The following is a 14,550-nucleotide window of genomic DNA, read 5'->3' on the forward strand; positions in this document are numbered from 1 at the left end:
TCGAGCATGAAAAAGAGAATTCCAAACCAGTTAAAATAAAGAAGTGTTGATTTTAATGATATTTTCATATCATTTCAGGCAAAAATATACAATACTATGAATATTTATTAAATTAATTAATTGGTGGAGCAATGAATGAAAAAGATTGTATTATGTTCCTTCAATGTACAATGCAATGTGCTAAGTGATAGAGATACTAATAAAATAAAGGAAGACAATCCTGGCCCTATATTTTAATAGAGTGAGAAAACATACGCAGGAAGTTTCAGCTGCAAGTCAGATGGAAAGACTCTTTGGTCTTTAAAGTACAGTGGCAAAACAGATGGTAATGAATCTTCTTTAATGTCATTTTCATTCATGAAAACATATACATTTCTAATATTGAATCATTTGACAAGCTGGAAGAAAGGCTGGTGGTCTGGGAGAGAGATTGGGGGGTGGCAAGGGGAAGGGAATATGAGATTGCTGTTCCCAATACGTATTTACCCATCTGTGGCAGTTGGTTGTGGTTAGTGTTATTGTGGAGATGGGGGGGCAAGGAAGGAATGGTTTATCCTTTTTCTACAAGGATTGTTCTCTTCGATGGATGACTGTAAAGGGCTAAGTTGGACACAGTGGCATAGGGACCACAGCTATTTTTAGGGCTTTTGGTCTCTAATGGTATATGAGAGGAAGCATTTCTTGGGGTGGCTTGACTCATTTATCACATGCCAGCTTTTGTCTCCCCTCACAATGCTTTGCTGTTTCAGCCACATTACCTTGTCTGTCCACATGGTGCCCATAAGGGTTCATTAAACACTTTCTTTGTACTGGCTGCTGGTAATACAAAGAACTTCAAAAAAGCCTCCAACATTCTGCTTCAAATCATTTACATGGTGGGGGAGGATTAGAATTAGGAGATGACATGACATTTATACAAATCAATATGATTTTAAGTAAAATGCATTGAGTCAAATAAGATTCAAAAAGAAGACTGAGAAATTTGGGGAGAGATATCATGGATCAGAGATGTGATACTTAGATTAGAATATTCCCTTTTATGTTTTGAGAATTTCCTTGTTTTATTCAGTCTCTAGAAAAATTGAAAACCTGATATATTATAGATTCTTACAGACTGATGTTCCAACATTTCTCTCTCTTATTACAAAAATAATATTCTGAAAAGGGACCCATAGGCTTTGCTCGACTGTGAATGGTGTCTTATCATACACACACACACACACACACCCCACACACAGATTAAGTACCCTTGTTCTGAAATTCTCAAGTGGAACCAAAAAAGGATTCCCTGTTGCTGTCCACATTCTTGAATTGCTCCTATTCATAGATGACATTGAATTAATAGTGCTCAGAACAATGCAGACTCTATTGTAATCCATGGAAATATGAAAGAGATTGCTCTATTTACATTAGAAAACAAAGTGAATGGAAACCAAACATTGGTTTCCCAATAACTGTGACATACGTCAAGATACACTGCATGGATGTGCACATAGACATCCATATACATGTGCACATGAATATATTTACATCTTTATACATATTCTCATACATATATACATACATGTGTTTATCAGTCTTCCTTTGTCCTGTGTGTGTGTGTGTGTGTGTGTGTGTATATATATATATATATATATATATATATATATATATATATATGCATCTTTCAAGTAGCCATTATTTCAATTATATGGATACTCTTCTCCATCACCTGAGACGAGAATTCACTCTAATAACTGTAGGATATTTTGTCAACATAGAACTTAGCTCTTATAAGTCATGACACAGTCTATCTGGGTTTCACACAAATTTAGTACCATCCATTTATGAATAGAGAAAATCTGGCAATAGCAGACTATTAATTCTATGTTAAAAGCAAGTGCTTCTGTAGACAGATTCCATGTTTCCACAGTGCTTTCAATTATGACGAACTCATCTAATAGTGCACTATTTCTTTCAGAGGACTGTGAGTGATATAATGTATGGCAATATCACTGAGCATGTCCCTCCAGAGTATGTATTATTTTTAAAGGATGTGAATCTCACGGACACAGGTTTAGAGAAAGTGAGGTGTAGCCTGAGAAAAGGAAAAGAGACATATCGAAGCAGCTATTATTTCAAAGACTTATAGCAAGTTTTCCCAGTACCTTCCCATGAGTAATCAGATATTCCTTTCTTCTATATTTGGAAGACAATCGGGATTGAGACTCTCAGGAGATACAGGAATTGAGAGTCATTCAGGAAAGCATTCTGAGAGAGTTTCATACACAAGCTTATTTTGTGTAATAATCTTGTCATTCTAATTTGATCAAATACATTTACTTTGTATGTGTGTGTGTCATATAACTTGGTCTGTTACTAAGAGATATATTAGTTGGGGACATGAGTCAAAGAATGATTTGTGTGTGATGATCCCCAAGATTCAACCAAGTCTTTGTAAACTCTGAGAGCTTGAGATGGGGAGGGTGTTGGGCAGGATGTTGTATCAAATTCTTGCTAAAGAAAATTTTGTGAATCCTATCTGATTTTTTCCCAACCTAGTAGACCAGGAAACTTTCTATTCAGTTCAATAAGCACCAATTCAGGTCAAGACATTGTGCAAAGGACTGAGGATACAAAGAAGAAAAAAAAATAAATTAGTTCCTGACCTTGAGAAAGCTACATTTAACTGGTAAAATACAAGAGAGAGAGAGAGAGAGAGAGAGAGAGAGAGAGAGAGAGAGAGAGAGAGAGAGAGAGAGAGAGAGAGAGTCATAGAGACAGAGACAGAGAGACAGAAAGACAGAGATAGAGACAGAGAGTCAGAGAGAGACAGAGATGGAGAGACAGAGATAGAGACAGAAAGATAGAACGACAGAGAGACAGAGACAAAGAGAGAGATACAGAGAGAGACACAGAGACAGAGAGACAGAGAATATGGTAATGACTAGAGGGATCAAGAGGAGTCTGGCATTTGAGATGGACTTTGAGGATAGGGATTTTTTGAGACAGAAGAAAAGAGGGACTGTATTTCAGACGTGGATGAGCACTTATGTAAAAGCAGGAAGGCAGAACTTGGAATGTCATGAATGGTGAACAAGACCAGTTTACCAGAAATGAAATGTATTCCTGTTCTTATTCTTTCTGTGCCTAATTGATGAATCCCTGAATCTTGCCAAAAATGCAATTCATCTGAAACAGGTAGAGAAAACCATATTTTTAGCTGTTTTCTATTTTTTATTGGGTAACCAATAAATAATATTTAGATAGTTATAAAAGGGCTATGTAATGATGAGGGAGGAAGGGAAGCAGGTACTTTCTTTACTCCAAGGCCCAGAGCACTCAGAGGGCAGGTTTTCCCCTAGTTGTCTTCAGAAAGCAATCTCACAATGCTAAAATTATAGATATGAAAAAATCTCCTCTAACGATAGGTCTTAGAAGCTACACAAAACACCTCATAATGGTCCTATTACCTCACCACAAACTCAGGGTAGAACATTGTCAAATTCTCTTTTGATTTACCTATACAGTTGTTACCACATAAAGAAATTAACACATAAAATTTGATACCAACTTTGTGGTTATAGAAGTCAGGCTTTTGGAAACCTGGAGTGCTAAATAATTTATGGAAAATTAGAAAAACATTTTTCTACCATGTTTACAAAAATAGTTATATACTCTTGACAAATCATAATACATACTTTATTATTTATAGAATTCTGAGTCAGTGAAATTAAAAATTATAATAAGGAATTTCATGAAAAGTTGAATTACATATATATACATACATACACACACACAAATATTTGCTTTACATAGCATCTTTTTGGTCAAAGGAACTGTCTATTCAGTTATTCTCTGAGAATAATACCATTTGCCTTCTTCCTCATACACATACATTCTTCCTTGCCCTTCTCAAACAAGAGCATCCTCAATTTCAATTTTCATTATTAGCTGTTTGGATCCTTGGTTCCTTTCCCAGGATGCTGTGGCAAATTTCTCTGGACATGAAAAAGGTTGGGAAACAGACTCATTGCTTCATGGAGTCACATTAACTATTTCATATTTGTAACTGTTGACTAGTTAAAGGGATTGTAGGACCCCACAGTTAAGGATTTTAAGATCTTAGATTTTGAACTGCAAGTGATTGTAGTGATTGGAATCACTGAATTCAAACTCCTCTTATATGAAAGAATATAAAACTGGGTTGCAGTGGAAAATGTTCATTAAACTCTTTCTAAAACCCATAATTTATCTTAAGGCTTGATAAGAATAATGTAAATACTTTCATGAGATGATTTTGTGATGGCCATTGTTCCATTTATATGGAATGATCCTGGTGCCTAATGAAAGTAGATCACTGACTTTCAAATATCATGGTAAATATCATTAAATAAATACTTTTAATTTACAAGTGAGGAATTTAAGTCCAGAAAGATCAGACAACTTACCAAAGGTCACATAAGGAGCAAGAATAGCTGAAGCTAAATTTGAACTGAGGTCCTTAGACTACACTTCCGTTGCACATGTTGTAAATTAAGAAAAAACAAATGTCCTCATAACCTTCAAACCATTAATATATTCCTTTTTCTTTGTAAATGGGGAAATGTGCATGTGGGAGGAAACTTGACTATCCAGAAAGGTGAATTTTCTAGATTCTACAAATGAGAGCAAACACCTCAAAAAGGGAAAAGTCTTTCATCCAAGCACATCCACACATCCCATTGGGAAGAGTGTCCTAAAAATAAACAAACAAACAAATAAATGAATGAATGAATAGATAAATGAACAGATAAATAAACATACAAACAAAATAATAGGAAGTGTTGGAAAGATATTTGAGGTGGAGGTAAAAAATGCATATGGTACTCTGTGTTGATGATAAACATTATCCACAATCTCTCAGATCAGAATATTAGGGAAAATACTAGTGAAGAGGGAGGCATTTTTTCTGTGTGAGGAGATAGAGAGACCTACTCCAGTGAGTACTTAATAAGTGCTTATTAATGGGTATATAGATAATGTATGGATGAATGAATGAAAAGAATCAGAAGAATTTCAGCTGGAAGACATAAGAACAAGACCTTCAAGATCATTTGGCTCCACCTCTTCATTTTACAAATGGGGGAAATTGAGGTTTAGAGAGGTTAAGTGACTTGGTTCAAGGTCTCTCAGGTATTAGATGACAGAGTATAAGAGAACATATATGTAGATTATTAATGAAATAACTGTTACTATTTTAAGAAGGAAAATGTTATACTTCTATTGTTACTAATTTTTGCTATAGTGGATAGAGAACTGGCCTTAAAACCAATAAGACCTATGTTGAAGTTCCACTTCTGATACATACTAGCTATATAATGCTAGGCATTTACAATATCATCTCAATCCTCTGGATAGCTCTCTTAGTCTACCATTTGCAGAGAAAGGACGGAATAGGGAGCATGTTCTCATCCAGAATTTTTCTGTATCAAAGGACAATTCATGTCCTTAATATCTTGTCTTCCTTCTTATAGAACATTATCTACATCTCCTGGGTTCATAGCAGACAAAAGAAAAGAAATAACTAAAGAGGATGGAAAGGAAATAAGTGTAAAGGAAGGAGGTTTGCCTAACAGAGATCAAGAAAACTTCAAGCTATTTGAGATGCTTCCAGTCATTTTCAGGATCTAGCCCACAGAGACTTCCATTCTGAGAAAGAAGATGGGTTTTCAAAGGAAGTGACTAACTTGAAGGGATATGAAAAAGGGATAAAAGTGGTTTATTAGTAGGACAATAGAATTGTATCTGAGGCATACAGGCTGGAAGTGATCAAGAGAAAAACATAGAATTGAGAAGATGTGTTTGTCTGGAAGAAACAGCAAACCAAGGGAGAAAGAACCTTATAGGAAAATACATTTAAATGGTAGAGAAGACTTGCATTCATTTCCTTCATTTTATAGAAGAGGAAACTGAGGCTGAGAGAAGTGCCAAGCTAGTAAATATCTGAAGCCATATTTGAAATCCAATTTTTCTGACTCTTAGGCAAGTAGGTGGTGCAGTGGATAGAGTACTGGGCTGTAGTCAAGAAGATTCTTCTTCCTGAGTTCAAATCTGATCTCAGACACTAAGGCTGTACAAGCCTAGGCAAGTCAGTTAACCCTATTTGCCTCAGTTTCCTCATCTGTAAAATGGAGAAGAAAATGGTAAGCCATTCTAGTATCTTTGTCAAGTAAATACCAAATGGGGAATCACAAAGAGCCAGATGCAACTAAAAACAACTTAACTATAACCTCTGGATTCTAATTCCTGTGTTCTATCTACTATGCTACCTAATTTGTACCTAAATGCACTTTTTGTAACATCTTGAAAAGTAGAACTGCTTTGCTGATAAGACAAAAACAGTCTGTTTCAATAAAAAAAGTCTTGACTCTGGATTCAGAAGTCCTGAGTTCAAATCCCCTTTCACACTAGCTGTATGACTTTCCACAAATTTCTCTAAGCCTCAGTTGTCTCATCTGTAAAAATGAAAGGGTTAGACTAGATGTCCTCTGAATTCCTTTCTAGTTTTCTGTGAACTGATGATTCTTTCCTTCAGAGAACTCAGAGCACCTTCAAAGTTCTCTCTCTTGACATCTAGGAGAAGATGGCATTACATCTTCTTGGGGGAAAAAAAGATGAAAGAAAGAAAGAAAGAAAGGGGGGGGGGACCCACAACCCAACAACTCATGAAAAGTGAATGATCCAATTGTACAGGACCTCAGAATCTCTTCACTTCCACTTCCAAGCGTTAGGCCCCAGAGCTTGTTTTCAGTCTGTCTAGTTTCCTGAAGAGGTACTAAAAGGCACTCCTGGGGGTTGGGCATCTTTGACAAGGTTCAAGGAGAAAATGAAAAATGAAACCTGTCCAAGAAATTGGCACTTTTCCTCTCTCTGCTCCTCCAAAAAACACCGAGTCATTTGTTTCTTGCTTCCTGAAAACTTTGGAGCTGTATTCCATCACTGCAATGCACCACCTCTAGAGATCTTTTTCTCTGTCTCTGAGGAAATAACCATATCACAAATCTCTGTTTATAATACAAAAGTACCTCAGAAAATGCCATCTGGTCTCTTGAACTGAAAATTCTTGTATGAGTTTATCCTGATGAAATCCTCTGGCATTTTCCTGAGGCTTTTCTGCCTTCCTGCCAAACCATAATTGGTACCTGTTGCTCTCAGTCTTGAATTATCTCTTCCCCAGCTGTTGTGATCAGCCTCAGGGGTCTTTTCTACTTCTAAACCTTTCTGTGAATCTGCATCCTGGTTTCCCCAACCTGACCCAAGCCTTCTTCCCAGGCTTTGTGTCTGACTGAGATTTTATGCCATTGCATACCTCACACTGGGTCTGTTAGTCACTTTCCTGTAGTGCTTAGTACTGAGGTTTGCTATAGCGGTTTCTGATTAGCTAAAATGAACTATCTTTCAGTTTTTTTTATTGCTAATGCCTTGCAGAAGAACTCTATAATCTATGGCATTCCAGACAAATTGTAGGCATCAAGGTAGAGACAAAAGAAACTCGGGTTATATATTTACTGACTATATGGACTTGAGAAAGTCATTTAACTTTCTGAGCTTCAGTTTCCACTTCTGTAAATGAAAAGGGTAGATTAAATGATGTCTGAGAGTTCTTCTAACTCCAAGTCAGTGAATATCTCTGGGCCTTAATTTCTTCATCTGTACAGTGATGGAGTTAGAATAGATGACCTTTGAGATAGTTTCCAGCACTAGACCTATAATCTGATCATCTAGAACTTGGTAGTAATAATAGCAAATAGATCACTGGGCTTAGATGTAAGAAGATTCATCTTTGTGAGTTGGAACCTGGCCTTAGACACTTGTTAGCTAGGTGAACTTGGGAAAGTCACTTAATCCTGCTTGCCTTAGTTTCTTCATTTGTTAAATGAACAGGAGAAGGAAATGGCAAACCACTACAATAGCTTTACTACAAAAATCCAAAATGGGGTAATCAGAGAGTTGGGCATCACTAATTAACAAAAACAATCACAAATGTATTATTTATTAGGACCTGATAGTACAACTCTATGTTAGGCATAGTGTACAATTTAGCAAAAATGCATAACTTCATTATTGTTATTAGGGTAGTGTGGTTTAGTGAATATAGTGCTTGTAATCAGAAGGGTATGAGTTCAAATGCTGACTTTGAAGCTTACTAGGTATTTGATATTTGGCAAATTAGTTAATCTTTCTGAGTTCTAGCAATTAAGATTAGAGTTGGGGGTGTGATCTGCCTTAGTAGAAGGATTTCTCATACCAAGAAAGTCAAAGATTCTTGACATTATATATCATTATTTTATGAAATACCTTGATAACTTGTCATTGTTTTAACTATGTTCTGACAGTGCCATTCATTGATAAGACTAAAACTCTTATTCATGAATAAGATTAAAATAGATTAAAAAAACAATACATGTTCAACATGACTTTGAGAACAATAAATGCTATTTTCATCATTTCCCTACCATAAGCTCAAGTTCCACTTGCTGTATTTCTCCTGAAATCATAAAATTGACTTCAGATATCTCCAATCCTACTCCTATCCAAAACATGAAACCATCTAGAAAATGATCAGAAGTTCTGTTTGTATACCTTGAGTGAGGAGGAACTTATTCCTTAAAAGGAGACATTCTTATAGTCATTTTCTGACAGTCATTTGTTTTACCTAAAAATGAAAACAATCTCATGCAGCAGCTCAGTATTATTATATCTTTTGCATAGATGAAGTGACCCAGGCAGTCTTTGTGAGTTGCCTAAGCTTCCAAACACAGCAAGCTAGAGCCAGAACTAGGGATGCAATTGGGAATGTCCTGAATGCTCAAATCTTTTGCTTAGTCATAAGACAAATGGTCTAACCAAATGCAGCCAAGACAATGAAAACTGCTCTGTGACATAGATGTATGTTTCTCCAATCCCAGGAGGTAAAAATGTTGTAAATGATGAGGAGGAAAACAAGTCACCTCTGGACTAGAAAACCACATGTGAGAAGGAAGAAGTTGACCACCAGCTTTGAATACTTGCTATCCAGAAGTTAGAAAGCTTTGTGAAATGACTGTAGTGCATTTGGCCAACCTTCTGTCTAGCCATTTCTAAAACACGCAAATTCCATTCCAAATTTTGTGAAGGGAAATTTTGTCTGGTAAGAGTCTGTTGTGATGTAGTCTGGTTTTAAACCAGAGTAGCAAATCCAAGAAATCTCTGCCTAGAAAGCAGCATGTTCTTCTAATGTGAATCAGAGGGTTGCACTGCCAGACCAGAAAGCTGCAACTCCTCACTGAACTCATGCATTGATTGTTTCAGCCTTTATGAAGTGCTTGTTGTATGCAAACTACCAAGTACTGGGGTTGGGATACAAAGTTTATAAAAGTATCCCATTCGGGGCGGCTAGGTGACATAGTGGATAAAGCACCGGCCCTGGAGTCAGGAGTACCTGGGTTCAAATCCGGTCTCAGACACTTAATAATTACCTAGCTGTGTGGCCTTGGGCAAGCCACTTAACCCCATTTGCCTTGCAAAAACCTAAAAAAAAAAATAAAAAATAAAAGGGTCCCATCCATCATGGAATTTTAATCTAGTAAAGGAATAAGAAACAGAAATAACTCTATAATACACTAATTAATAACTAATTAATAGATAACTATGGTATACAAAAGAGCCTACCTACCATGTATCTACCCTGACCAACAAACTTTATTCTAGGGAATATGTGAAGGTAAGTAGACCTAATAAAAAATTTGTGGGTGGCTAGAGGGCACAGTAGATAGAGCACTGACCCTGGAGTCAGGACAACCTGAGTTCAAATCTGACCTCAGACACTTAATAATAACCTAGCTGGGTGACTATGGCCAAGTCATTCACCCCATTGCCTTGCAAAAATCCAAAAAAAAAAGAAATTTGCCCATGGAAAATTAAAGCAAGACTCTAGTTCTTAGCCTTTCTCTTGTCTTTTATTATATGATTTAAAATTAATCTCTTAATATCTCTTTAGAGAGGGGGAAACATGTTCTGTGAGATGAAAGGGAAAAAAGTCTTTGTTAGCAAAAGGAATTAGGTAAGACTTCAAGGGGAAAGTGATATTTCATAGATTATTATAGTGAGTGGCAAGAGAACTGGCCTTTGCTTCAGGAAATCCTGGGTTTGGATTTTGTCTCTGACACATACCTGTGGTGTCTTAGGTATTATCACAATCTTTCTGGTCCTCAAGTTTCTTTTCTACAAAATATGGATAAAAATAGCATCTACTTCATGATCTCATGCTTGAGATCAAATAAAATAATGTATGTAAAATGCTTTTCTAACTTTAAAGCACTAAAGAAATGTTTGCTATTATACTTGTTATTATTAATATACATCATCATCATCATCATCATCATCAATACATCATTAGAATAATTAGAATGTTAGCTACTTGAGAGTAGATAGCAGTGTTGCCTAGTGGGTACTTAATACATGTTGATTGAATTGAACTGAATTATCTGAGTCATCCATCATTCAGTCTCTGTTTAGATACCTTCAACATAGAGAACTCCATTTCTGTTCAGTTCAACATTGTACCAGATACTGTTTAGGGATAACTTGCCCTTAAAAATCTTGCAGTTTATGGTGATAATATGTACAAAAATATATAAGTAAAACTTAAAGAGTATGGACCCTAAACTATTGTATGAGTCCTACCATAAGCTTAACAAAATTGAAATGTTGAGCTTTGTCAGAAGAGTACCTCCCATGGAAATAGATATATACTGATATCTTGTTGATAAGACTTCAGGGATTGGTGATGCCTCTTTATGATCATTGCCAGAGGCACAGGAGGATGGATTAGAAGAATTCTTTTCTTGGATTGTTCTTTTTTCTTTTTTTTTCATTCCCTTGAATTACCAGACCAAAGTATAAGTAAAGTGGTAGGAAGAAGGGAAATGATTTCTCCCCCAATTCAGGAGCTGAAAATGTTGACTCACAGGAGAAGTATATGGCAAATGGTCTGTCCCTGCCCAGGTTGGTCAAAGAGGAAGCATCTTAGACCTCCAATTCCTGATTGCTTTGTAGGGTGACAGTTACATACACACACACACACACACACACACACACACACACAATACAAAGCAACTTGAGAGTAGGTCATTAAGAACTGAGGGGAGGTATTCAGAAAAGGCTACAAAACCACAGATGATGTCAGAATTGGAAAACCATAGGCTCTAACCTTAAGTTCTTCAAAATACTTGAGAAGCGCTCATCTAGCCTCTGACTGAGGAGTTCCAGTGACTTCCGTTACCTCATGTGACACATTGCTTGTTGTTTGATTGATTCAGTCAAATCTGACTCTTTTTGACCCTCTTTGGGATTTTCTTGGTAAAGATACCAGAGCGGTTTTGCCATTTTTTTCTCCAGCTCATTTTATAGATGAGAAAACTGAGGCAAATAGGATGAAGTGATTTGCCCAGGGTCACATAGCTACTAAATGTCTGCGTTCAGATTTGAACTCATATCTTTTTGACTCTGGGCCTGGTACTCTATCCACTCTGTCACTTACCAACCCTCTTGAGACACTATATCACATATCTGGATATCTTTCAGCCACAACAAAACATCAATTATTGGTTAACATTTCAACACTGAGTTGAAATCTACCTTTTGGCAACTCCTGTCAGTTACTTGTCTGCCTTCTTTCTTTTTCTTTTTTTTTTTTCAGGTTTTTTTGCAAGGCAATGGGGTTAAGTGGCTTGACCAAGGCCACACAGCTAGGTAATTATTAAGTGTCTGAGACCGGATTTGAACTCCTGACTCCAGGGCCAGTGCTCTATCCCCTGAACCACCTAGCTGCTTCACTCATCTGCCTTCTAAGGCTAAAAAGAATAAATATAATTACTCTTTCACATGATAGATCTTCAATTGCTCAAAGATACATTATTATATTATCTTATTTGATGTTAGCTAAATATGGGAAGAGTACAATTAAAATATTCCTTTCATAATCCTAGAAGCTATGCCTCCTATCATACAGGCCAGAATTGTATTTCATTTTTTGACTCATATTCCACTGTTTGTTAACTTGTATCAAACTTTCTCTCCAATAAACCAGACAGGTTTTTTTCAGACAAATGGTTCTCTAGTCTTACTTCCCTGATCTTTTATAGTGAGCTTGATTTTTCCAGCCCAAGATTAATCCCTCTTTCAAAGTTTATATGAAGTTATTAACAACTATTCTAAATCTGACCATTCAACTAATAACAAATTCACCAAAATTAATATCATTTATTTCATGTCCCTTCATTTTTCTCACAAGAATCAGATAAGTGATTTTTCTGATAAATTTTAGTTAAAATGCAGATATACTTAGAAGTTGTCTATTTAATTTAAGACTTTTTCCCTTCTATGGGATTATATTTGCTTTTCTTGTTAAGTTTTTCTTGGTTGTAAGTCTATATTCTTTATTTGGGAATATTGTATACCAAACTCACAGGTTTTTTTCCTTTATGGGTGGCTGCTGAATTCTGTGTAATCCTCACTCTGAATCCTTGGCACTCATTCTTTCTGATTGCTTGTAGTTTTTTTTTCCCCTAACCTAAAAACCATGGAGTTTGGTTACAATGGTCAAGATAATTTTCATTTTGAAATTCAGATAGTGAATAGCAGATTCTAATTCTACTTTGCCCCCTGATCTAAGACATTTAGTCAGGTTTTTTTTTTGGTTTTGTGATACTTTGTTTCTGGATATCTTAAAGCATAATGTTGAGATTTTGTTATTGATTTTCATGGATTCACTAGACATCCCCAAACTTATAATATCTTCCTCACTTCTAATGATTAGAATTCCTCTCTTTCTCCAAGATATAACTCAAGTACCAGCTTTCCTGAATACTATCTTCCTTCCTTTCAAACTACTTTGTATTTAATTACTAGAAGGAGTCAGAGTCTTGTATGAAGATGGTGAGTAAGCCAGTGTGACTGGATTATAATGTAAAGAGGAGCAAAATTTAAGACAACTTTAACAAAGAGAGAAACCAAGTTGTGACTGGGTTTAGAAGCTTAATAGTGGAGTTTATATTTCATCTTAGAAGTAATAGAGAGCCACTGGAGTTTATTGAGTAGGGTAGGTGACAAGGACCATGATTTATTTCACAGAACTTTTTAGGCGGGGAAAAGGCTTGAAGTGCTATATAAATTTAAGCTATTATGATAGCTCTTAAATAGTCACTCTTCTTTTGGGGGGGGAGTAGGAGGAGGAGCTTTACAAAGCTCTTAGAGATGATTCCAAAATGATATTCCCAAAGTCAACTATGACCATGTTATACCCTAACTTGAGAAACTCTAATGGATGGTTCAACTTTTACTTTAAGGACCAATTACAGATATGTGACAAATAACACCCTATATGATTCTAACCTTTCTTTCCAGATTTATTACAATTACTCCCATTTTGCATTCTGTGGTTCAGTCAAATTGGCTCACTTGCTGTCCCTAACCCACAATATTCTGTTTCCTATTTCTGTGACTTTAGACGTATTCATCAAAGGGCAGCAAGATGATTCAATGAGTAACAGAGATGAAATTGAGGTCAGATCCAACCTCAAACACTTATTTATTGTGTGATCCTGGGTTTCTTAAGCTCTCTTAGGCTCAATTTTCTCATCTATAAAATAAGTATAATAATAAATTGTTGTGAACATCAAGGGAGATAACATATACATAGCACCATGCAAACCCAAAGATGCTAGGCATTGTCATTACTGTTATTGTTGACATTGTTCCTTATGCCTAGAAAGTTCTCCTTCCTCAAATTAACTTTTTTAGTATCCCTCTAGATTCCTCTAAAAGTCAACTTGGATGTCACTTCCTTCTTGAGGACTTTTTCCAGCATCTAACTCTTTTCCTTCTCAAAATAACCTTTACAAAAAAACCTAAAAAAAACTTTATTAATTTGTATTATTTGAAATATGTGGTTATGTTTATGCTTGTATCTACTTACAATGATTTATATTTTCTTCATAGAATATAGTTGCCTTGAGAACAGGGACTATTTATTTTCTGTCTTTGCACAGAGTAGGTGAAAGATAAATTCTTTTGCTAAGAGGGAGTGAAGATAAGAATTATATCCATCATTTTTAATATGAGAATTCCTAAATTTGAATATATTAAAAAAGAAATTTACCTAATAGAGGCCTTTCCCTAGAATCTTTGGTCATTACTCATTAGACCCTCACATTGTAATTGGGGAGAGAAACATGGAAGTCGCTAGGTACACATGATCCATCTTTTTAATTAAAAACTTTTAAATTACATTTAATTTTATAGACTAGAATGCTGGGCATCTGGGAGGCACAGAAGTAATTCCTGGAATCAGGAAGATTCATATTCCAGAACTTAAATGTGATCTCAGATACTAATTAGCTATGTGACCCTGGGCAAGTCACTTTCCCCTATTTGCTCCAGTTTCCTCATCTGTAAAAGAAGCTGAAGAAGGAAATGGCAAACCACTCCAGTAACTTTACCTAGAAAGCCCCAAATGGGGTTGCAAAGGGTTCAGTACAACTGAAAAGA

This window comes from Macrotis lagotis, chromosome 5, assembly GCF_037893015.1.
Source record: "Macrotis lagotis isolate mMagLag1 chromosome 5, bilby.v1.9.chrom.fasta, whole genome shotgun sequence".
Lineage (NCBI taxonomy): Eukaryota > Metazoa > Chordata > Mammalia > Peramelemorphia > Peramelidae > Macrotis > Macrotis lagotis.